Source organism: Rhineura floridana, chromosome 3 (assembly GCF_030035675.1).
Source record: "Rhineura floridana isolate rRhiFlo1 chromosome 3, rRhiFlo1.hap2, whole genome shotgun sequence".
Taxonomy (NCBI): Eukaryota; Metazoa; Chordata; class Lepidosauria; order Squamata; family Rhineuridae; genus Rhineura; species Rhineura floridana.
Window position 1 is genome coordinate 83,616,039 of NC_084482.1, and position 26,149 is coordinate 83,642,187.

Consider the following 26,149-nt stretch of genomic DNA (forward strand, 5'->3'; position numbering starts at 1 on the left):
AACCTACCCGTTCACTTCGTTCAGAATCTAAGGCCCTCCTCCGGGTACCAACCCATCGGGAAGCCCGGAGGGTGGTTACCAGATCTAGGGCCTTTTCTGTGGTGGCCCCTGAGTTGTGGAACAGCCTCCCCAAAGAGGTACGCCTGGCGCCTACACTCCTATCTTTTCGGCGCCAGGTAAAGACCTTTTTATGCTCCCAGGCATTTTAATCTTTTAATCTTCTTAACCTTTCTAATCTTTTAATCTGTATTTTCTTTAATTTGTGCTGTATTTCATTTTTATTGTGCTTTTTGTTTGTTTGTATATGTTTTTGTGGTTTTTATTATGATATATTGTATTTTACTTTGTTTGTTCACCACCCTGAGAGCTACTTTTGCTAAGGGCGGTATATAAGTCGAAATAATAATAAATAATAAATAATAAGAAGAGTCTTCTAACATGTTTCCTTGGCCTTCTCTGCTGATTGGAGCCAATCAGTAAGAAAAGAGGTGAGTCAGCTACTGAGAAGACTCTTCTCAATAGCTAACACTCCCCCCTTTCATGCTTATTGGATCCTAGGGGCGTTTGTTGTTGTGAAGAAAGCATTAACAAGGATCTAATCCTCAACCCAGCAGGGAAAAAAAGGATGGGAGGGGGTGTGGCAGTGACTATTATGAAGGGACCCTGCACTTTTTCATTGCCACTGCACTACTGCCTGCATGTGAAAAAGTCACAATTTATACATATGAGCACTTATGTCTCTATATCTCATGCCATACAAACATACAGAGTTTGTACTTGGATATCAGAAGCAGCTAGTTAATCTGGCCAAAGACAGAAAATTCATCATAGTGCCCTTAGTTTCTCAAAGGGTGTTGCAAAGATTAGAAAACATGCTTGCTAATTCTCTAAAAATTTGAAACCCATAGAAGAATTACACAGGCCCAAATTTCTTTCTTAATCCTTTGAACCTTCTAGTTAGAGTGCAAAGTGCTTTGCACTCCTCATTACCAACGTAAAGGAATGTCATCACAGCCAATTCTTCATCTTCATCATCAGCACCATCCAGTTTTTTTGCATGTTATATAGGCAGCCTTTGTCTGAGGCACAGATACTGTCCTAGACAAATATGGAAAATATTTGGGCAGGCCTTCGTATGTCTTGCCATTTCTAAGCTGCACTCTTGATCTCAGAAGCCACATGCACAGAAGTTGGAAGTTCAGCAAAAAGTACTAATCTTAATCTTTGAAAACAACAGCTACCATTTCAGTGGCAGGAGTGGACCATGTCTCCTTACTCTGTTTGTTATTCACATTGCATACCAGGTATTTGGCTGTTGTAGTTAGATGTGTTTGTTATTTTTAGAAAGGGGAGTTCTGTTGCTCTGGCCAGAATCTCTGTAGTCCTGTATTCCGCTTACAAGTTTAGTGCTTGCCAAGAAGCTTCCCTACAGATATCTGCTCTAGAGAATGGTTCCGTGTATGGCACTGACCCAGAAACACATTGTTCATGCTTTACAGGTAATAGCAAATTTCAATCTGATTCGAGATGTCCCTGCTGAACTAAAGACTTCAGATGCAACAGGAAGAGCGTAATAGTGACTGAAAGTAGACTTCATATATAACATTCTTATGGATTTTTATATTGCTAGTTTGGAATATAGCAAATTGTACACAAGGATGGTTAAATATATGGTCTGATGACATTGATGTAGAACATTGATCATTTGCACAAAACTTTGCAAATCTAGTAAGATTTACATAACACTAGTGAATGTCTGTAAATTTGCCTTGGTAAATGATCTTTATTAAGATGTGATATTATATATACCATGTACATGTGCACACACAATTGAAATGGCCATGTTCACAACAAATTAAGGCAACACTTATGCAAGCATCTTGTCATATTACTTGATGAAAGCTCATCTAATAAACCACTATTTTTTCTGCAGTTGGAAATTATGAATGTAGGTGATAAAATATTCAGAAGAAAGATTTAAATATTAACGTTGCATAGAAATTACTTGGCAGCTGTGAATTTGGTAGGCAGAACTGTCTTCCAAACAGACAAGTTGATTTAGAGATCAGAGTGGGGTATGCCGACCTACAGTTAACTTGGAAGGGACTACAGTTGTTAAAGTGACATGCTCATTCCTCTGGGACAAGGTAGTTGCAAGGAAGTTTACAGATGCCCTGTTGGTTTGTTTGAAGTTTAGCTCTGGTATTGGGACAAGAGGGAATTGTTTGGCAGACTTTGTGTGTGGGGGGGGGGAGGTATGAGAGAGAGAGAGAGAGAGAGAGAGAGAGAGAGAGAGAACAGTAATTATTGGCAATTGAGTATGTGGACAAAAGGGAAGAGGCTGAAATGTATTAAATTAGATGTTACCAGAAGTAAATACCCAGCAGCACATACATTTATGAATTAGTTATTGGGGGTGTGGAATATATGCTTTCCCATGTTGTCCATTGAGCAAATGCAATTTAGATTTCTATAATCAATTATCAAATAACTGTATATATGAAAAAGAAAAAAAATGTGTGTTTGGAGAGTAACTAAAAAGTTTGGTACTTGTACTAATGTACACCTGTCAGATTCTACAGAAATTAGTTGATGGGGACTGGGAGTATTTTTCTTGGATTGCTAAACTGGTGTGTATTTATATATCCTTGCAATGTGTTTGATGTATCAACCATACCCTCATAAACCCAACAAATAAGTTTTCAGAAGATGTAAATGAGAAAGGATTTTATAATCATTGTTTTCCTAAATAATTCTGCTTCCAAAGGATGCCTTAGCTTGTTCTAAAATAAAACAATAAACAAAAAAACTGAATTCTATGACATTCTGGACGCACGTTGCAATGGGACTTAACAGCAGGGCTGTGGAGTCAGTACGCCAAACCTTCGACTCCGACTCCTCTATTTTTCTACTGTCCGACTCCGACTCCACCCAAAATTGCTTCCAACTCCACAGCCCTGGAAAGGGCTGTAAATGTCTTTTTAAATTGGAAGCTCTCGTAGGAGCATTTTTATCGCTGCCTGAATACGCGCTGATCTTGGCATCATAGCATTTGTCTTCATCTGGGTCCTGTGTCATACACTGACACACAAAATGTTTTCCATCTTGAGTTATGGTGAAATGCTCAACTACAGCTGACTTCATGGAAAGCTTCTTTGACATTTTGAATTTATATTTTAAAAAAATTGTCAATCAAAATTTATTTTGAAGTCGGAGTCGGTACATTTCTACCGACTCAGACTCTGACTCCGACTCCACCCAAAACTGCTTCCAACTCCACGACTCCAACTCCGACTCCACAGCCCTGCTTAACAGTACAATCCTGAACGTGCTTAATGGGAAGTAAATCACATTGAATTCAGTGGGGCTTACTCCCAAGTTAAGTGGGGTTAGATTGCAGCCTTGGTTGCAACTGTCTGTAGTCTTACTTATTCCAATTAATCATACATAATAAATTTTGCCTTCTATGTTGAAAACATAAATGGTTTAATCCAGTGGTTCCCAACCTTTATGAGTACTGGACCCCCTTTTTAAGCTCAAAAAATTTTATGACCCCCCATGCTAATTGTAATTCTAGCCTCTGTTAATTGAAAAAATGGTGCATGGCAAAATCACATCTCCAAATACTCCTTACTCACTTGGGAAATGAGAGTGGAGCAGAAGACAGATCAGCGCGCACACACACAAAAGCACACCTGCCCCTCCTGCAAGCATCTGCAGGCGTGCATGCATTTGGACATGTCGGAGGGGGGAAGCCCTCAACAGCCTCAGCATCTTGGAGAGAGAGATGGGGGGTGGAGTGTAGGTGAAAGAAAGGTAATGCTGGCATACACATTTAGCCTCAGAGATGTTGGGCACACAAGTCCTTGATCTTCCTCACTGTTCCTTGGGTCTGTCTGGGCCGAAGGCGAGATCTGGGCAGCCTCGCAAATAATAACTTTTAAAAGGAAATGACAGTGACTCAGGAGCCCTGGCTGCCAGGAAGGAAAGGGGAAAGCAGCCTTTCCTTGCAGTCTTGCATGTTTTTGCTTCACAAAAAGCCCTCTCCTCTCGTTCTGAGTAAGGGCATCGTCAGCCGTGGCAGTGTGAGGGGTCTGGAGTCAGTGATAGTATGTCTTCTTCCTGTTAGCTCCACCCTCAGCCTCCTTTAGTGTCTGCCATGTGTTTTACACGCAGGTGCCTGTCCTCAGCATGCCTGAAAAATGCTCTGGCGCTTCAGCAAAAGTCCTCCCCTCTGGTTTGGATCAAGGGTGTGTGTGTTCTGCAACGGCATTGGGGCGCAGTATCCTGGGAGTGAAGGCTTTTTTTTAAAAAAAAAAAACAATTCATTTCTTTACTGTTTGCAGCCCCCTCCGGATTACTTTGCGGCCCCTCTAGGGGTCATGGCCCCCAGGTTGGGAACCACTGGTCTAATCCAATACTGCTGTCCCACTAGCACATTAGATTTCTGTTTGTGCAATGAAACCTTCCCCTCCTCTTCCCTGCAGTCCCCTGTGCACTCTCAAAATCTGCTCCAGATGGTTGGAAAATCCTATGAAAAAGATTTTGAAGGCATGTGGGAAGAGAACAGGAAAGGGGCGTCCCTTTGTCTGAGTGGACCTTACTGCATGTTGCATTGGATATAACCCAAAGGGTACATCCATTGTTTTTTTCACAAATGTCTCAAGATTCAAATAACTGACAAAGATAAGAAGCATCATCTAATGATATGCAGACTCTGGAAGGGAAGTTAACGTATTTAAAGGGATGGACAATTCCTATTCAGTGATGTAACCGTCTTATTGCCTGGCACTGAAAGTGTCCCAACATTGGTCCCTTGAGGCAACCATCTCTTCTTATAACAATGTTTGTCAGTTCCCTGTGCTTTAGTATATGAATCTGGAAAGAGGATCAGTTATCAGATTGGTGGCAATAAGAAGGAAAAGGTGTAAGCAGGAATAAGCAGGAAAAGGGTAAGGTACTATATATATGCAAACATTCCTGAGCTCCAAGTGGTTCCTCTTTTCCACAGAAAAAGATTTGTTTTTGAACAAAACCAGATAAAGAAAATGAAAGTGAGAAGGTTCCTTTTAAATAATGACTGTTGGGGAGTATAGTTCCATTACAGCATGCATTTTGGGCTTATCTTACACACATACTTTTCTTTCTCATATGTAGTCAGTTTTGTTTATGTAATATTTTTCAGACTGATTATAACACCTCCTATGCTTTCTAAAACTCCTGAAAGCCTGCTGTAATCTTCCAGAATTTCACAGCTTGCTATATCTTGTTGCTTTCAAATAGGCAACCAAGAAAAGATTCATAATATGTTGTGCAAGCTTAGTCTATTAATTCAATCCATTCAGTTCAAATTCATATTAAATATAACTAGCAGTCATTCAGAGAAATCACAAATATAAAATTTCAAAACACAATAAACAGCTCCACAATGCCTTCAGCCTGGCCTAATGTAAACATAGCTGAGGGAGATATGGTATGGGCTGGCCATTGTTATACTGGGGCAGTCCTAGAGTTTCCTTAAACCATGATTCCAGCAAGAAGGGGTGTGTGTCCAGGTCCTGCTCCAGTGTCCAAATGGAGCTACGAGTATCCCAGGCATGAAGGAGACAAGGCTGGGTATCAGGAGCAACATCAGGATGGTGGGATAACTGATCCCGATTAAACCAACTTCATATCAAAGGCACTGTATGTGCAACCCATGTCAATGGACCATTTCCCCTTTGTTGGCATCAGCATCTAAAGAGGGTTGAGAACCTTTGGTCTTCCTATATCACATAAGAGTGCTATGGCACATACTAACCCAGCGGGTTAAATTAGAGCAGGGGTTCTCAAAGTTGCTATCCCCAGGGCCCATATTACAGGGCTGAAAATTACTGAAGCCCACCACAGTGCCAAAGGAGTGGTGCATGGACAGAGCCAGCAACATGGTGTAAGATGTAGACAGAAATTGGTATAATTTGCTGGCAATTACTAACATAATTTTTGACATGATTTTGTATTGATTTCTAATCTATCTTTGGAAATTGCTACAGTATTAGCCAGGAAGTTTCATAGATTAAGCCTTCTTCAGGCCCATTAGATACATTGGTTCTGGAAACATTATGACTCAGGCCAGTATTCAGCTACTGCATCCCATCAGCACAAGGATTTCCATCTGTGCAATGGGACCTCTCCCTCTGTGCACATCCCACATCCTCCCAAAATCTGTTACAGAGGGTTGGGGGAACCCCTAGAACAGATTTAGGGGGTACACGGGGAAGAGAGGGGGAGAACATTTTGTTGTGCATGGAGAAATCCTTGCAATGATGGAATGAGAGACTTAGCACTGTCTTGAGTTCCATCCCCTAGCCTCCTCATATTAGGCAGAATTTGCTGATTCAAAGGCTCTAACTGGAGAAGGGATTTTATTTTTTTCCTACCCGCATTCCTTTCAATGTATTTTTATTTATCTCCTGTCATTTCTTTTCCCCTTGTTCTTTCACGCGTTACTTGTACCCTATTCCCACACTCAAACTGCTGGTTTCTTTCATCCCTTCTCCTTTTATATTCACTTTCTCCCCTTGTACCAGCTTCCCTCTTATCCATTTCCTCTCTATTCTCAACTAATTATTATTACTTTTTAAAAGTACTAACTTTTTATCTCTCTTTTTAATACTTTTAATACTTTTTCAATACTTCCGGCTCTTTTCCCTCTGAGAAGGAAGGAAAGGCTTCCTGATTCAAGAGGAGACTAGGCAGGAAAGGAAGGAGGGCTCTGTGTATGTGTGTTTGTGTAGCAGAGGGGCCAGAACATTCAGCAGCAGCCCCAGAAGATTCTACTTTTCCTGTCCCTCAGCTCATCCATCACTTTTGCCTCCCTGCTCTCTCTTAGATTTCGCTGGCCACAGAATGCATTTCCTCTCTTCCCTGCTCTTTCATTCCTCCTTTCCAACTTTGCATGCTAAATAATTGCTCTCTCTTCACTGTCTTAATAAATTCCCATTCCCATGTGTGTTCACTGGTGTGGTCCCTGGCCCATAGTTTGAGAAATGATGAATGTGAAGAGTATGTTTGTGGCGTGGTGGTTAAGGTGTTGGACTACGACCTGGGAGACCAGGGTTCGAATCCCCACACAAACACAAAACTCACTTGATGACCTTGGGCCAGTCACTGCTTCTCAGCCTCAGAGGAAGGCAATGGCACTATGACTTACCATGAAAACCCTATTCATAGGGTCGCCATAATTCGGGATCAACTTGAAGGCATTACATTTACATTTTACCACTGTGATTTGTCTCTGATTATGATGTTTGGAATTTAACTCTTGGTCAGCTTTAGATCAGGGGAGGAGAATCTGTGGTCCCCAGTGGCCTTCCAAATGCTGCTGGGCTACAACTTGTTACCCTTTGCCATTAGCCGTTCTAGCTGGGACTAATTGGAATTGGAATTCAAAAACATCGAGAGGGCTTAAAGGGCACAGGTTCCTAGACCCTGATCTAAAGCCAGGGATGAGATGAGTCCTTCATACTTTTATTTAATCTGTTGGTTTAGAAGGTGCAGTAATCCTCTTACCTCATAAAGGAAGACTAAGCCATGTCCATTATTGACCCAGGCTTGTATGGGCAGAATTGTGACAGCTATTGCCTTCTAATTTTGGGAGGGGGAAAAGTGAAGAGCATCGACACATTTGAAAGATTTCTCACACTCCCCAACGCTAAGGCTGTGAACACACTAGTTACCAAAGCAAAGCATTTCTGTTAGCCACACCTGGAGGGTGAATGGGTTAATCTGCTGATCACTTGTGAACTCCCTTTAAAGCTGAATTTTTAAAAAGTGCAGTCAAGCTGCTCCCACCAGGTTTTACAGTAAAAAGGGGCAGGGCTTGACTAGCGTTGTGTGGCCCGATTTTCAGAAGAGAGAGGTGGAGACGCACTGGAGCCAGCAGAACCGTGATTGTTTCTACCCTAAGGGTGCTTTCACACTGCAGTTTATTCCGTTATTCTGACAATTTCTTACCTGTTAATTTCTGCATTATATTTGACCTTTCACACGACATACAAGCTAGCTCCGGAATTCTGGTGGAATGTAGCAGAAGTTTAGCACTAATTTCAGTGAGAAATGATACCACAAAGGCTGCTTTCACACATGGGGCTAATAGCGCTAGTTTAACGGATTAAAAAGGTAGCGCTTCATTCCGGATTTCAAAAATCCCTTTCACACTCCTGTACCTGTTATACCGGCATTTTGCGCAACACTCTTTCACACTGGTGTATTTCCTTTGTAACTTTTTGAGGCGCTATTAGCCCCATGTGTGAAAGCAGCCACACTACAATGAACAGAGAGCAGAGTTTTTCTCCCCCCCCTTCATTCGGCCTCAGGCGACACCAGATAAGCAGGTCTTCACCTACCTTTGGTTTGAGGCCAGTTCTTTCGGTGCGTGGGGGGGTTGAAAGAGTCACGATCAGCTGAGAGGCGCGGCAGTGCAGCAGCAGAGGCGGTGGTAAGGGCGGGAACACACTGCATGCTGGGATGGCTGTTTGTAAGGGTGGGAACACACTGCATGCTGGGATGCCTGTCATGTGAGCAGCGGCAGCTAGCGCAAAACTCCTGTGATCTTCCCTGTCCCCAGCCTTGCTATCAGAATTTTTCAGGTATCATTTATTGCAGAATTTAGCGCTATACTTGTACTACATTCCACCAGAATTCCGGAGCTACCCGTTGTGTCTTGTGAAAGCTCAAATTTTATGCGCAAATTGACAGGAAATAGATTGTCAGAATAACAGAATAAAGTGCAGTGTGAAAGCACCCAAATAATCTGTTAGCAAGGCTGGGAATACGGAATATTGTGGGAGTTTTCCGCTAGTTACAGCTGCTCATGTGACAGGCATCCCAGCATGCAGTGTGGAATAGAAGGGAAAAATGAGCAAGAGCCACCTTAAAACAGAGGGGGGAAATTAGCAGGAGCCACCTTAAACAGAGGGAGAAAATGATCAGGAGCTGCCCCTGAGTTGCAGCCGCAAGGGTTAAAAGGAGCTGCCGCCCGCAGCCCCCAAAATAAAAATTAAGGATAAGGAGACCCACCCCTATGAGCTCCCGGCAGCTGCAATAGCAGACGCTGCCACCCCCCAACCCTCCACACGAGCCTTGAAAACAAAGTTGCAGGGGAAATACACTAAATCCCTTAAAACGAAGGGGGGGGGGAGAAAAACTCTGCTTTGTTCATTGTAGCTCTGTGTGTGTGTGAAAGACCGGTGTGCAAAATGCCAGTATAACAGGCACTGCAGTGTGAAAGGGGATGTAGAAATCAGGACAGAAGCCCTTCCTTTTTAATCAGTTAAACTAACGCAGTCAGCCCCATGTGTGAAAGCAGCCTAACTTAGGAACTGGATTGCAGAGTAGAAGGGAAAGAGCAATCTTTCTTCTCTGCTTGCAAACCTCCATTGTTGAGGGGAGGGCTGGCAAAGCATTCCTTATCTGTCTTTCCAGTGGGTCATGGTTACTGCTTTGGTGCGTTTAGGGTGGAATGTGACTGCAGAGCCACACCCAATGTCTACCCTAGCTTGTGTTGGCCCTGGAGCAGTGTAGCATTCCTAGCACAACCAGATAGAATGAGGCCATGTTTCTGATCCACCACACTGCACAACCACCTATTGCAGAAAAGAAATCACCCTTCCTTTCCACTTGGGACTAAGTCTGAAATTGTACTCTGATGTAAACCTATGTAGACATAAAAAGATGCATGGGCAGTCTGGGTCTTGGGAGCTCCAGCTGAGTATAAAAGCTGATGCCACTGCAACTATTTATGATGAATGTGACTTTTATGATCTATAAGGAAATGAGCTCCCTCTAGGATGCACACCTTAACGTGGTGAGGGGGTTTGAGAGTATTAAAGAAGCTGAGATCAATGCTGTCAGGAGTCTAGACCAAGGCTCCTAGCAGGGGCTCCCAAGGCAGAATGGTCAAAGCTGAGACACCAGACTAAGATGCATCCAAACTCATAGGAAGTCAATAGTAAACCATCTCTGACTACTTCTTACCGTGAAAACCCTATGAACAGAGTATCCAAAATGCAACATGAGATAGTGCTGGAAGATGAGACCCCCAGGTCAGAAGGCACTCACCGAGCTACTGGGGAAGAACAAAGGACAAGGACAAGTAGCGCTGTGACTAGTGACGCAGCTGGGTCAAAGCCGAAAGGAAGCCCAGAGGCTGATGCGCACTGATGCAAAAGGAAAGTCTGGAGTTGTACGACATACGCAATAGGAACATGGAATGTGAGAAGCATGAAGCATGAACCAGGAAAAGTTGGAAATTGTCAAGCAAGAAATGGAACGTATCAACATTACAATACTTAGCGTGAGTGAATTAAAATGGACGGGAATGGGACATTTTCAATCAGGCAACTACAAAACATTTTATTCAGGAAATGAGAAATTAAGAAGGAGTGGGGTTGCTTTAATAGTGAGAAGTGATGTAGCAAAAGCAATTAGGAGCTACAACGCAAGGTCTGAGTGAGTGATATCAATGAGATTAAATGGGAAACCTATTAACATAACCATCATCGAAGTCTATGCTCCAATGGCAAATGCAGAAGAAGAGGAATTGGAGAGATTTTATGCAGAAATACAGGAAGAAATTGATCACACACCAAAACAAGATGTTGTGATAATCATGGGGGCCTGGAATGCAAAAGTAGGGAACAGAGGAGAACTAGGAATTGTGGGAAAATGGGGCTTAGGAGATAGAAATGAAGCAGGAGAAAGACTTACTGAATTCTGTGAAGCCAATAATTTGTTTCTTGCGAACACATTTTTTTGAGCAGCTGAAAAGATGACTGTACATGTGGACATCACCAAATGGTCAATATAGGAATCAAATTGATTATATAATTGGTAGCAGAAGATGGAGAGATTCCATAATTTCTGCAAAAACAAGACCAGGTGCATACTGCATGAACTGGTTGTATCAAAAATCAGAGTAAAGCTAAAGAAGAAGAAAGTAACCATAATGCCAAAATACAATTTAGATAGCATCCCAGAAGAACATAAAGATCAAATAAGGAACAAATTTGAGGCTTTAGAGAACCAGAAGAACTATGGCGTGATGTCAGAGACATTATCAGGAAAGAATGCAAAAAAACAATACCTCTAGTTAAAAAGAGAGAAAAACCTCAATGGATGACTGAAGAAACTCTTAAAATAGTTAAAGCAAAAGCAAAAGGAGATACATGGTCAGAACCCTAAATGCAACAATACAGCGACTAGTACGTAGGGACAAAGAGAACTATTACAGTAGTTATTGAAATAGAAGAGGACAAGAGCCCTATTCCAAAAGATTAGAGAAATGCAAGGGAAATTTAAACCACGAGTAAGGATATTGAATAATCAATAGGGGAACACACTGACTGACCGAGATGAAATAAAAGGAAGATGGAAGCAATACACTGAAGAAATCTATAAAAGAGATGCCAAAATGACAGATTCATTCATGGAGGAACCGTATGATGAAGAACCAGAAATTTTAGAATATGAGGTGACAGCTGCACTTAAAATACTTGGAAGAAACAAATCACCAGGAAAAGATGGCATACCAATAGAGTTGCTACAAGCTACTGAGACTGAATCTGTCCAAATTTTGACAAAAATTTGTCAAGAAATATAGAAAACTAAACAATGGCCCACAGACTGGAAGTATTCCTATTGCAAAGAAAGGCGAACCCAGGGAATGCAGTAATTATCGATCTATTGCCTTAATATCCCATACAAGTAAAGTACTGCTCAAAATTCTACAACAAAGGCTCTTACCATATATGGAGCGAGACATGCCAGACGTCCAAGCTGGATTTAGAAAGGGAAGAGGTACCAGAGATCATATCGCAAACATACATTGGATAATGGAACGGACCAAGGAGTTTCAGAAGAAAATCACCTTGTGCTTTATAGATTATAGCAAAGCCTTTGACTGTGAATATTATGAAAAACTATGGAATGCTTTAAAAGAAATGGGCGTGCCACAGCATCTGATTGTCCTGATGCGCAACCTATACTCTGGACAAGAGGCTACTGTAAGGACAGAATATGGAGAAACCAATTGGTTCCCAATTGGAAAGGGTGTGAGACGGGTGTATTTTATCACCCTATTTGTTTAATCTATACACAGAACATACCATACGGAAAGCGGGATTGGAGCAAGATGAAGAAAGTGTGAAAATTGGAGGGAGAAATATCAATAATTTAAGATATGCAGACAATTCCATACTACTAGCAGAAACCAGCAATGATTGAAACGAATGCTGATGATAGTTAAAGAGGAAAGCACAAAAGCAGGACTACAGCTGAATGTCAAAAAGACTAAAATAATGACAACAGCAGAGTTATGTAACTTTAAAGTTGATAACAAAGACATTGAACTTGTCAAGGATTATACTTCAGCACAGTCATTAACCAAAATGAAGACAATAGTCAAGAAATCCGAAGAAGGCTAGGACTGGGGAGGGCAGCTATGAGATAACTAGAAAAGCTTCTCACATGCAAAGGTGTATCACTGAACACTAAAGTTAGAATCATTCAAACCATGGTATTCCCAATCTCTATGTATGGGTGTGAGAGTTGGACAGTGAAAAAAGCGGATAAGAGAAAAATCAACTCATTTGAAATGTGGTGTTGAAGGAGAGCTTTGTGGATACCATGGACTGCAAAAAAGACAAATAATTGGGTGTTAGAACAAATTAAACCAGAACTATCACTAGAAACTAAAATGATGAAACTGTGGTTGTCATACTTTGGACACATAATGAGACATGATTTATTAGAAAAGACAATAATGCTGGGAAAAACAGAAGGGAGTAGAAAAAGAGGAAGACCAAACAAGAGGTGGATTGATTCCATAAAGGAAGCCACAGACCTGAATTTACAAGATCTGAACAGGGTGGCAGATGCTCTTGGAGGTTGCTGATTCATAGGGCTGCCATAAGTCATAATTGACTTGAAGGCACATAACAACAACAACAAGAAGAAGGAAATGAGAAGATGGATTAGACAATAGGCCTAACTCATCCAGCATCCTGTTCACATAGTGGGCAGCTAGATGCCCCCATGCAACTAGCAACTGGTGTTCAGAGCCATACTGTCTATAATGCTGGGGATAGTATGAAGCCATTATGATTTTCAATCATTGATAGCCTTATTCTCTATGAATTTGTCTAGCCTCTTGCTATAGGCATCCATGTTTTTGGCCATCTCTACGTTCTAATGTACTATTCTTCAACCTTGGGTCCCCAGATGTTGTCAGTTTAAAACTCCCATCATCCTTGGTCATTGGCTAAGCTGGTTGGGGTTGATGGGAGTTGGACTTCTTGGGTTCTGTCCAATTATATTTATTTTATTTATTTATTAATTCAATTTATATACCACCCCATAGCCGAAGCTCTCTGGGCGGTTTACAGCAGGTAAAAAACATCTGACATACAATTAAAACCTCATATTAAGCAGTTTATAAATAAGTTAAAAATATCAAGAATTAAAACATAATTAAACACACACTAAAATGCATATTAAATACTACTAAAATGCTGAAAATGCCTGGGAGAAGAGGAAGGTTTTTATCTGACGCCGAAAGGATAATAATGTTGGCGCCAGGCGTATCTCATCAGGAACAATATTCCATAGTTCGGGGGCCACCACTGAGAAGGCCCTTTTTCTTGTTGTCAACTTCTGGGCTTCTTTCTGAGTAGGCAACCGGAGGAGGGCCTTCGATGTGGAGTGCAGTGTGCGGGGAGGTTCATATCGGGAGAGGCGTTCCATCAGGTATTGTGGTCCCATGCCATAATTAGAAATGCAAGGCATGATGGATGTCCAGGTTGTGCCACTTCCTGTCCTGCAAACAGAAATCGGAATTCCTGTTTGTTTCTTTTGCAGGGCCTTCAGGTGGCAATTAAGTATCCACCTTTTCTACTGCTGAGAGAGGCTATTGGGATGGCTTATAAGACCTTAGGTAAGCAGCCTCCTGTGTTGCACCATTCGCTGAGGGGAGTGACTAGTCTCAACAGCATGCTTAGGCAGGTTTTCTATTGTAGACATCTGTAAGATGGCTACCTTGGTCTATGTGCACACCTTCACAAAACACTATCAAGTGGATGTGTTTTCTTCTTCCATTGCTGTGTTTGAAAGGAGGGCGCTGAAAGGATTTTATTATTATTATTATTTATTTAATTTATTAGTCGCCCATCTGGCTGGTTGTCCAGCCACTCTGGGCGACGTACAAGATAAAACAATACATTAAAACATTAAAATTTAAAACCATAACAGTAAGAAACCTAACCCACCCCAAAAGCCTGCCTGAAGAGCCAGGTCTTCAAGGCCCGGCGGAAGCTTATCATAGAAGGGGCATGGCGGATATCATTTGGGAGAGAGTTCCACAGGGTGGGGGCCACTATTGAAAAAGTCCTCTCTCTAGTCCTCACCAGTCTAGCTGTTTTAACCCATGGGATCGAGGGAAGGTCTTCTGAGGCTGATCTTGTTGAGCGGCATCCCTGACGATGCTGGAGGCGCTCCTTCAGATAGACTGGGCTAAAACCGTATAGGGTTTTAAAGGTCAAAACCAACACCTTGAATTGGGCCCGGTAAACAACCGGTAGCCAGTGCAACTACTTCAGCACTGGAGTGATGTGTTCTTGCCGGCGGCTGCCTTTAATCAGACGAGCCGCCGCATTCTGTACCAGTTGCAGCTTCCGGACCATTTTCAAGGGTAACCCCACGTAGAGCACATTACAGTAGTCTAGGCGAGAGGTGATCAGGGCATGTACTACCGGTGGGAGCAGATGGTTGGGAAGGTAGGGGCGCAGCCTCCGTATCAGATGGAGTTGATACAGTGCCGCCCGGCTCACAGCCGAGACTTGAGCCTCCATGGTCAGCTGGGAGTCAAGAATGACCCAAGGCTACGGACCTGGTCTTTCAGGGGCAATTGTACCCCACTGAGCACCAGGTCCACATCCCCCAGCCTTCCCTTGTCTCCCACAAACAGTACCTCGGTTTTGTCAGGGTTCAGCTTCAGCTTATTCCTTCCCATCCAGCCACTCACTGACTCCAGGCACTTGGACAGGGTTTCTACAGCCAACCTCGGTGAAGATTTAAATGAGAGATAGAGCTGCGTGTCATCCACATACTGATGACATTGCAGCCCAAATCTCCTGATGATTGCCCCCAGCGGCTTTATATCGATGTTGAACAGCATCGGGGAGAGGATGGGACCCTGTGGCACCCCATAAGTGAGAGGCCAAGGATCCGAGACCTCATCCTCCAATGCCACTCTTTGGTACCTACCAGAGAGGAAGGAATGGAACCACTGCAATACAGTGCCCCCCATGCCTAACCTCTTCAGGCGGTCCAGGAGGATAACGTGGTCAACGGTATCGAAAGCCGCTGAGAGATCAAGGAGGACAAGGAAGGTGCATTCGCCCCTATCCCACGCCCTCCTCATATCAAGGCCAAGGCCGTTTCAGTCCCATGTTCAGGCCTGAAGCCCGATTGAAATTTGTTCCCACTTAGGCATGATGCGAAGGAAACCTGTCCTTGGAAGTGATTGCTCCGTTGCATCTGTGTCAACAGAGTGTCCTCCACTTCAGTCTGGCAAAAGTGGGGTTTTTCCTTACTGGGAATTGCTATTTGGAGACATGAGTGGAGGACACTTGGTCCGACCCTTACTTCCTCTTCTTTGTGGATGCTGCTCCATTTAGTTTGTTACTGAGGTGGAGTGGACTGTGGCTGGACTGTTTTGGAGTTCTGGTTAGGTCCAGTGTTTTTACAGATGTTCTTGGGTGTTTTTCCCCGTGTCTTTGGGATGGTTCGTTTGTGTTGCTTCATAGGGGTTGAGGAGTTGTCTTGCTGTGCCAGTTGGTCTGGTGAGAGGCATGGCTCCTCCTGCAGGAGAGGAGGCAGAAGATTAGAAAGTATCCTGCCTGTCAACAGAGTGTCCTCCTCTCCAGTCAACAAAAAACAATTTGTGGTAAGTAAAATTTTCACTTTTCTGAAAATCTCAGTGTCAAACTTATCTAAAAGATTTTTTTTTCTCATTCCCATCTTTCTCTTTGATCTCACCGAGAAGGAAGTCATTTATTTTCCTATTCTGCTAAAATCTGAACAATTCTCACATATTACATGCATTGTTAAATGCATTATTGTATTCTTACACATGTACACTCCATGTTTCCTAAAGTAACCAGCATATAAACAAATACATACAACAATGCAAATAACTGTATAAAAATACTTGAACGTATGCTGAAAATTTATAGTACCACATGGGTCTTGACTTTCTGATACATAGCCAGGCTTAAAAAAATCACAGAATGCATGAACAGCTGAGACATAAGTAGCTGGTTGATGCAAGAGGCAGTCCGATATTGGCAAAATTTGCTCAAGTTGGAACTGCCAGATTTTGGGTATAAATCCATTTAAAACTGCTTTCTCTTCCATTCTTTCTGATGTGTGATAACCAAAACTGTATAGAGTATTCCAAGTGTTGTTTCCCCATAGATTCATAGACAAGCACTATAATATTGACAGGTTTATTTTCAATCCCTTTCTTCGTGATTCCTAACATGAAATCCATATTTTTCACTGCGGCTGCAAACTGTGGCAACATTTTTGTCAATCTATTCAACACAACCCTACTTCGGGGGGGGGGGTCAGTCACTGCTTGTTCAGTTCCTATTAACATTTATGTGAGATTAGGATTGTTTGCCCCAATGTGCAGCACTTTATCATTGCAAACTTTGAACTCCATTTGCCATTTTGCTGCCTGTTTACCCAGTTTGGAGAGATCTTTTTGGTGGTCCTTACAATCCTGTTTTTTTATTACCCCAAACAATTTGGTGTCATCAGCAAGCATGTCTGCTTCACTGCTCACCCTTAATTTGTGATCATTTATGAACAAGTTAAAAAGCACCAGTACCAGTACATATTTTGGGGGAAATCCACTTGATACATCCCACCATTGTGAGAACTATCAATTTATTCCTACCATATGTTTCCTGTTCTCTAACCAGTTACTGATCTGCAAAAGGATGTTATCTTATGAGTGCTAAACTTACTCAGGAGTGTTTGGTGAGTGATGATACCAAAAGCTTCTTGTACAAGTATACAATGTCTACTCATTGTATCACCACTATCTATTTTCTTTTAGTCACAGTCAAAGAACTGTAAAGGTTAGTTAGACAGGACTTACCTTTGTTGAATCCATTGTAATTCTTCAGCAAGACTCGTTCTGTTATTTTTTTTCCGTAACAGTCATTAAACTAAATTGGTTTATAATTTCCTCAATCTTTCCTTGATCCCTTTTTAAAAACTGGTGTTATGTTGGCCACTTTCCAGTCCCTGAGATCAGCCTTCATATCCAAGGACAAGTTACAGGGTTGTTGTTGTTAGAAGACCAGCAATTTCACATTTTAGTTCTTTAAGAACTCTTGGGTGGATGCATTCTAGGCCCAGTGATTGTTTATTTTTTATTTTGTCAATAAGACCTAGAACTTTGTCTCTTGTTTACATTGTTTGTCTCAATTCCTCTGCAAGAATAGAGGCATCTGCTCTACATCTTCCACACTAAAGAGAGATAAAAGAATTCATCTTCTCTGCAATCTGATTTTCTCCCTTTAGCACAACTTTAACTTACTTGTCATAGTAAGATCTAGCCATCTCCCTAACTGAAATACCTCTGAAGCTGAAGGAATAATGTTAGCATGTGTCCATTCTGGTCTGAAGGGTGACTCCTGTCACTTAATTTTGTTGTACATAAATATAAAAACAATCTGCAAGAAGTATTTTTTTAAGTTCGTAGCCAGAATATGTCTCTCACTGTCTTAAAAAGTAAAGTGGGGTGGGGGAGAAAGGGACTGAGTTGTGATGTTTGGAGTGAAATCTTCCCTCTCCTGGTGCTTGGTAAAATTACTGGGTATTAGTTATTTATAACTAGCAATATTATGTAAATATAAATGTAGAATTAACCTTGAAGTTCCTACCGTTTTTCTTTCTATGCTTCTCTATTCTGGTTATTATCAGCAGACCTGCTCAAAAGCTAATTTTCATAGAAAATAATCTTGCCCCTTCATTACTCCTTTTAATGGATCAAAGATTTTATTCAGTGCAACGTGCATGTAAATTTTAGAAATACTTCCATTTGTGCATGAATATTGGTAAAAGTATAGAAGCATTTTTACAGCCTCTGCTCTGATGATCTGCTATCACTTTACTAAAGATTATTATCACTTTTAAATTTTATTTAAAATCATACAAACTCTGATGAGTAGGCGCATTTATTCTTGATCCAGTGTGAAACTTTTTCTTAATAGCCAGATATGCTTTTAAGCAAAAGCATCTATCCTGCCTTCTCAGTCCAGTTAATATGCTTATATTTGTTAGTGTTTGATTTCAAATCATTCAGTTTACTTTTTGGCAGGTGCATTGATTTCCATTATTTGCATAGATATGTTGCTTAGTATACAGTATGTCAGACTTTATCTTACACTGATATATCATGGCATCTTCTAGACTACTTTTGAAACTCTGGTTGGAAATGTGTAATCTTAAATTATTCAATTTGAACATTAACTTTATTATGCAATTGCAACTTTTTTTTGCTTTCTGCATTTTGTCCCGTTAGCAGTAGTCTAAATTCATCAATAATTTCCTTACACATTGCATCTATATGTAAAGTTGTTAATAAGAATAACAACAAAAACAACATGTCAAAGCATACCTGACTCTGGCACTAGCTCTTTACAGCTGGAAGAACCCCTATATTTCATAAGTTTTATTACCTTATAAGCGATTTAGCAGTAGTGCAGGGTATGTCAGGATACACAACTTAGACAGCATTATGACTCTGGACTCTGAAATAAATGCATTTGTTCTCTTATTCAAGAAGACTTTAGTCCTGAGCAGTAGTTGTTAGGCAGATTGTCCTGTGCAAGTTCAACACATTCCATTTCCTTATACCTTTGCAGTATAAGGTGTGCAGTGAAACCCTGTAGTGCTTAATCTACAGTTCAGTGGTGCTGGGTGGATAAGGATAACACAAAAACCATGACTGCCACACTTCATTTTTAATCTTTTTTAGCCCTCTATGCATGCTTCTCTCTGTATCCCTTTCTTCCTGCACTCTTCTTTTTCAGTAAGGGAGGTCTCTCTGCACCCAATATCTAGTCTTCTTCCTTCGGTGTCTTTTGTTCTCTTTCTAACCCTGCCCCAGTGCCCTCCTTTCAATGCACGTAAGGTTTTCATTCTCCCAGCAATTCAAAGACGGAGGATATCTTGGACACAGGTGGGCTATGCAGCATGCCTGTCTGGCTACAGTTGGCTGTACAAACTGGCTGCAATTTTACCATAGACCTTTGAATTCAGAGAGACCAGGTGCAGTGCTTGTATAGTGAGGCAGGCATTCTCGTATACCCATATTGATGGGCCCTTAGATGCAATGCTGGCCGAAGACATTGTGCTGCCGAATGACACCCTTTTGAATGTCTTGCTGCAACATTCTTTCAAACACGAATTCCTGTCTTCATCTATCCTGCCTCATGGTTCCATCTTATGCTGGTTGCTTCACCCTGTTGAACAGAAGAACTACATTTGCTTTGCTTTCTCAGAGCAGTGAGGAAGGAAGCAGCACTAAGAGTATTTGGAATTTAGTCAGGGACAAAGAGTCAGTAAAAGTTATGTTGAATATTGTCCATATTACATCAGTGAAAATGAAATGTAGAAATGTCAAGATTAAGACACTTCTAAAGTAACTTGGTTTTTGTGATAAATATTAGATATAATAAATGAGAGATTGCATTTCTCATGACAGGAAAATGCTGTTAAAAAGACTGTCTTTATATCATCTTAAACTTTAACATATTGTTTTCTCTAGGTAGCATGCCATCACGTGGGTTATAGCGCCATCTAGCATCTGAAGGCAAGAATATACAAGAGTTAAGACCTGAGCTGCTCCTTTTGGCCCCACTCCAGTTCATTCTTGCCTTTGTCCAAGGCAGTTCTTCTTACCTATGTGTTGTGAGTTGTCTGTGTGTATAGGGAGTGGGTGAGCATTTGATGCTGCGGGAATGCTTTCTTTCACTTTCGGTCTTCATAGCCTGAGCAGGTTTCTCAGCCTTTTCCACCTTTCCACTTTTCTTCCCCCCCCCCATTCCCCTGGATTAGAGAGCTGAGAGTCTCACCTTTGTGGGGCTTGCGGCAGTAGCCCCGTGGATTCCCCCTTGGAGAGCCCCTGGAGAGCTGGCTGCTTTTTTAACATTGAGAGCTGGCAGTTTACCTCATGGGGCTCGTGGCTGCAGCCCCGGAGGGTCGTTAAATCTCCCCCGCACTTACCTAGCAGTGAGAGCTGACTGTTTCCCTCACAGGGTTTGCAGCTGCAGCCCCGGAGTATCGTTGAATCTTTCCCTCTCACTTGCCTAGTTGACTGTTTACCTCGCGGGGCTCATGGCTAAAACCCCAGAGGGTTGTTAAATCTCACCGGATAGCATACTTGAGCTCGCGGCTGCGGCTGTCCACTAGAGCAGCGGTGCTTGCTGGCGTGTCCAATCTAGAGCTTGCAGCTGTGGTTTCAGCTGATTGCGGGGTGGTGTTGGCACTCCCTTTGCATCCCAAGGGGGTTTTAGGCTGAGAGAGCCTTTGGAGCTTGTGGTGGCAGTGGCTCTCAGCAGTTGGCGTTCCCCACCCCTTTCATTAACGCCCACCATTTTGCCTGCCATTTTGACAGATTCTTGTCTTCAGCTACTTGCACCCACCATTTTGCTTTTCAAATTTTCCCGCTCTTTTTCTTAAAAGGATTTTTAGCATTTTTGTTTGTTTCTAATCATCCTTTGTTGGTAACAGACATTGTTTAGTGTGCCCTCCCCCTAAAGAGTTTATAGGGACATATATATAAGGATATATATATGTCCTTTGATATAGATATATACATAATTTTTTAAAAATCCTGATTACTATATTCAGTTGGGGTGGTAACTGTGTGTTGGAGCCTCTAAGTTACTGCACCCCTCTACAGGGTCTAAGTGAGAAATTAACTGTCAAGCCTTAATTGTCAAGTCTAATTGTCAATTCACCGCACCCCTCTACTGTGTGCGTGTGTGTCTAGGAGTTAATTCAACACATTCCTCTACCATGTGCATGTGTCTGAGTATCAATTTACTGCACCCCTCTACTGTGTGCATGTGTCCATGTGTCGATTCACTGCACCCCTATACCATGTGCATGTGTCTGAATGTCAAGTCACCGTACTCGTCTACCATATGCGTGTGACTAAGTGTCAGTTTGCTGCACACTCCTACTGTGTGCATGTGTACAAGTCTGTGTATAGGCATGTCTAAACACTCTAATCACTGCATACCTCTTCCAGTGTGTGTGTTGGACTTTCTGTACTGCACCCCTTTACCAGCATGCATGCATATCATGGCAGATCAGACGCCAGCTGTAGATCATTCTGATGTGGAGCAAATTGCCATATCCACCACAACATCTCAAGAGAGGCAGCCTAAGATACCAAAGTGCGAGCTTTCCAAGAGACATACTAAAATGGTTTGCCAAATCTAAGCACTCCTCTAATCAGCTTGCAGCCCTCTTTCACTCTCCAACTGTATCATCAGAAGAGGAGTTTGATGGTTTTCCAGTTCAGCCTTCCACTGCCCACTAGCTTCCACCACCTGTACTGATGGGTCATCAGTCGCTTGCTTTGCCTTCTACTATTATTTCTGAGGCTAGAGCTGGTGGCTGCCACATCCCTACCGCAACTTGCTCAACCAGTGACTATGGAGCCACCTCCTCTACCAATAATGCAAGTGCCCTTGCTGGAACTGCAGTTGACTCCTGAATTTGTTAATCAGCTGAAAGATGTGTTGCTGGGCACCTTGTCGTGAGCTCAACCACTGCTGCAGGTCCAGGTTTTCAAGTCCTCTTGCATACGCAACTTCACACCAGGTCCTCTGCTCCTCATGGCCATTCAGATGAGGGTCGAGATGTGTCACCCAATCCCTTTGATGTTGCCAGAGGCAGGGCTATGGGTAAGGCGACGGATCTGATGGGCCTGTCTATTCCTCCAGATGCTGAAGGGGATGGTTGGAGCAGAGAATCAGAGGCAGAGGAGGATACTTCTCATCAACTCTCTGACTCAGTCGACTTCTTACCTTTGTTTCACAGAACACAGGGGACCTTGCTCTCCAATCTGCTCCATTGGAACCTACACCCCCTCCTGTTAAGGGTGCCAAGGTTTTGAGAACTCCTAGGTCTGCAGTACACTCTCTTCTTGTTCTAGATCCTCTTGATAATCTAGCAAAGGAGGAATGGGCTATGTCTCTGCATGCCAGAAGGGTGTGGCTAATAAACACTATTCCTTGGCTTCTGACCTTATGAATCGCCTGAAAATTTTGGCAGTGGATGAGCCAACTTCAGGTTTGTTGACCAATTTTCTTCTGCTCAAGGAAAGGGACTCTCAGTTTAAGGACTAATCCAAATGGAGAATGAATTTTGCCCTTTGTAAGAACCACAGTGCAACAGCCTATTCTATCAAGGCTTCTTGTGCAGTGTCTATATTCACTAGAGCGTCCATGATATGGTTGGATGACCTTCTGGACAACCCCAGTCTAGATCCTGCCAAGATCAGAAGCTCCAGAAGTCAGCGGCTTTTGTGGCTGATTCCACTCTAGACATGACACAATTTGCAGCTCATGCTATGTCGGCAACTGTGATAGCACAGAGAGCTCTGTGGCTTCATCATTAGGATGCTGATACTATGGCCTGAGCCAATCTCTCAATGGCACCCCTATACAGGCACTATTTTATTTGGAGAAGAGGCTGTAAAATCTGTCTTGGTGGATCATAAGGACAAGTGGAAGTCAGTCTTAGCCACGAATCAAAAAGAGGTCTGGAGATCATTTAGAAGGTTCGCCCCATACCGCTCCTTTCAGCCATTTCAAGGAATGCGACCTGGAAGAAAGGGTCGTTATTTTCTAAACCCCAGAGGTTCTTGGCCCAAGCAGTGATTCCATGGCTGCTGTCAATATCAAGGCAGGTATGGCCCCTTGTCCTCCTCTACAGGAAGGGGAGGCCATCAACAGAGACGTTACCGACACCATTCTTGTTGAAGGCAGAGGCACACAAGGCACCTGGTCCATGTAGGAGAGGCATCACAGCATAAACTGGCTGGAGCTGCAGCAGTCCATCTGGTCCATCACTTCCAGACAATGTTTCATTTTACTCATGTCCTTATCCAATGCATGCATGAAATCTCACTTGAACTGGCAAAGGGGCACCAGTTCTGAATTCTGCAGGTGGAGACCACTCTGATATTCAGTTGGGCCAAGAAACACCTGCTGTCTTTGAGAATGGAGCATCTCAGTAGGATGTTGAATGTCACTGCAGACTGGCTAAGCAGACAGCAAGTGATTCCAGGGGAGTGGAAGTTACATCCGGTGGTGTTCTGTCTTCTCCAGCAACGCTTCGACACTTTAACTGTAGATCTGTTTGCCTTGAGCAACAACTCTCAGCTTCCCCAGTTCTTCTCAAGATTTCTAGAGACAAAGACAGAGTCTGTAGATGCCTTTCTGACTCCTTGGTCCGACGGCCTCCTATATGTTCCTGTTCTCCTGCTAGGCAGAACACTGAGGAAATTTCGGCATGAATGGGCGCAATTAGTTCCACTAGCTGCGTACTGGCCATGACACCTATGGCTCTCAGATCACCTCGCCTGGTCAATAGCACATCTTTGGAGGCTGCCAGTAAGGCTGGATCTTCTCTCACAGGGACCAGTCTGGCATCCGGATCCCGACTGGCTGAGTCTGACAGCTTGGCATTTGAGTAGACACAGTTGATCTGCACCGGCCTGTCGCAGGAGGTTATTGACACCATTCTGGCCCCTAGACAGCCGTCAACTAATAGAATTTACCAGCGTATTTGTTGGCATTTTGCACCTGGTGTGTCTCCCAGGGTCTACAACCTTCTAAAGCCACAGTCCAACAGTCTGACAGTTCCTTGAAGATGGGATTGAAGCCAAATACTTTGCGGCCGAAGCCTCTACTATATTTTCCATCTTGGCTGTCACTTTGTCAAGAATCCCTATGGGTTCTCATGATGTGATTAAATGTTTTTTGAAGGAAGCTGCAGCGCTCACTCCGACAGTGTATTATTGTTGTCTGTCATGGAGTTTACATGAGGTGCTTCAAGCACTGCAGCACCCTCCATTTGAGCTCCTCAGCATGGTGTCCTTGCAGGTGCTTTCCTTTAAGGTCCTGTTTTCATGGCTGTTAGTTCGGCTAGACGGGTCTCAGAGTTGGGAGCTTTCTCATCGGCCCATCTCTGCACCTTTCATAAGGACTCAGTAGTCTTAGACCCATCTTTCCGACCCAAAGTAAGCTCTGTGTTTCATTGTAATCAGGACATTGTACTTCCAGCTTTTTGTCCTATTCCTGTTCACCCAAATGAGAAAGCCTGGCATTCTCTTGACGTTCGGAGAGCCCTGAAGGTATACCTTTGCTGTACCCAAGACATATAGCTAATGGAATCCCTACTTTTATCTTTTCACCTGAGAACTCTGGGGAAGAAAGTGGCAAAATCTACCCTATCTTATTGGTTGTGTGCCTGCATTGCCTATGTCTACAAGTTACTCAAGCTTCCAGTGCCTCACAGTATCATGGTGCATTCTACCAGATCCGCAGCTACCACAGCTGCGTTTGCAACAAATGCACCTTTGGCAGATATTTGCAGGGCGGCGGTATGGTCTACTCTGGACTCATTCATTAGACACTATAACATAAACCGCTCTTTCAGGAGGCGTGTTCTGCAACAAGTTGTTTCTCACGTTTAGGCAGTGGGTAGTCCTTCCCTACTAGGGCTGCTTTGTTTACATCCCACATGATGGCATGCTACCTGGGGAAAATGGACCGTTGGTCTCACCTGAAAGGTGGTTTTACCAGGTATCATGTCATCATGGCCCTCCCTGATGGAGGCTGCCTGGGTGTATTATACTGTATCATTTTTTCATACACATTTTTAGTGGTAAGGTTACAAATTCAATAAGGTGTAATGTGTGATTGAGTCAAGACCGTTTGTATGTTCTAGCTATTGCTGCTCCTTTGTTTGGGCAGTGCCTCTTTGCTTGTCTACTGATTCTGTATATGATTGCTGTTCAGATGCCTCACTTAGGCCTTGTCACGAATGAACTGGAGTGGGGCTGGAAGGAGCAGCCTGGTTCTTGACTCCTGTACATTCTTGCCTTTGGGCGCTAGATGGCTCGATAACCCGAGGTATCGGCATGATACCTGGGAAATCCACCTTTCAGGTGAGATCAATGGTCTGTTGTAATGGTATGAACTTTACTATAAACCACTTGTGTCAGATGTTCAAACAGCAAGAAAAAAAAGGCAGACGTATTTTCTTGTTCTTTTATCTATTTTAGGAATTGACTGTCTAAAAACGTTCATGCTCTTAAAACAAAAAAGACCTAGTGTTTCCTTTTTTTATAAACTACAGACAAACATGACACCAAACCTGAGGAATATTCCAAACATAGTTATTTTACAAAGAGATATTAGCAACATTGCTGTGAATGTAATCCCTATTTGAGTAAAGGCAGCACTTAAATGTTTTGCTTCTCTTGATTACTTGTAGAGAAAAAATTACAATCTTTTTCTGGAAATAGTACTCTAAATATGTCATAGATATTATAGACACTAAGTAAAGAAATAAATATGTATTAATTTGAACTGATTGCAATAATTTAACACACGCTCTTGATTTCATCTGCTAAGAGTGAGTTATCTTAAGAACAAATCACTTTGGCAAATAACTTGAATGAAGAGTCTCCTAAACTACGTATTACTGTTTCAGTTCTGCTAAATACTGCTTACTTCTGCAATCTACTTGATAGGTCAAGTGTGATATGTAGGTTTGGTGATATGTAGCAATTATTAGACCTCAACCACAAAGTTGTTCCTGGGGAAATTCACATCACTGTACTAGAATATATATGGTTGATGATAATGTGTACATAATATATATGTAATGATATTTGGAAAATTGCGTGTAAGCAACAAGACTCACTACATAATAAGCATTCCATTAAAATTCTTTCCATTTATATTTTTGGGTTAGATTATTAGATTATGTTGCTTATTTTGTGAAAATA

The 26,149-nt window shown here is 42.4% G+C and overlaps 1 protein-coding gene across 13 annotated transcripts in view; it reads left to right on the forward strand.

Moving 5' to 3' along the window:
• Window positions 1-26,149, forward strand: part of LOC133380132 (teneurin-2) — a 995,941-nt gene that overhangs the window by 157,512 nt on the left and 812,280 nt on the right. Inside the window, exon 1 of one of the 13 annotated variants that reach the window (XM_061616790.1) lies at window positions 1,421-1,499. The exons of the other annotated variants lie outside the window; for them this stretch is intronic. The gene's annotated coding sequence lies outside the window, so the exon portion shown is untranslated. Of the gene's footprint in view, window positions 1-1,420; window positions 1,500-26,149 lie in introns of those variants that run through there. 13 annotated transcript variants of the gene reach the window in all.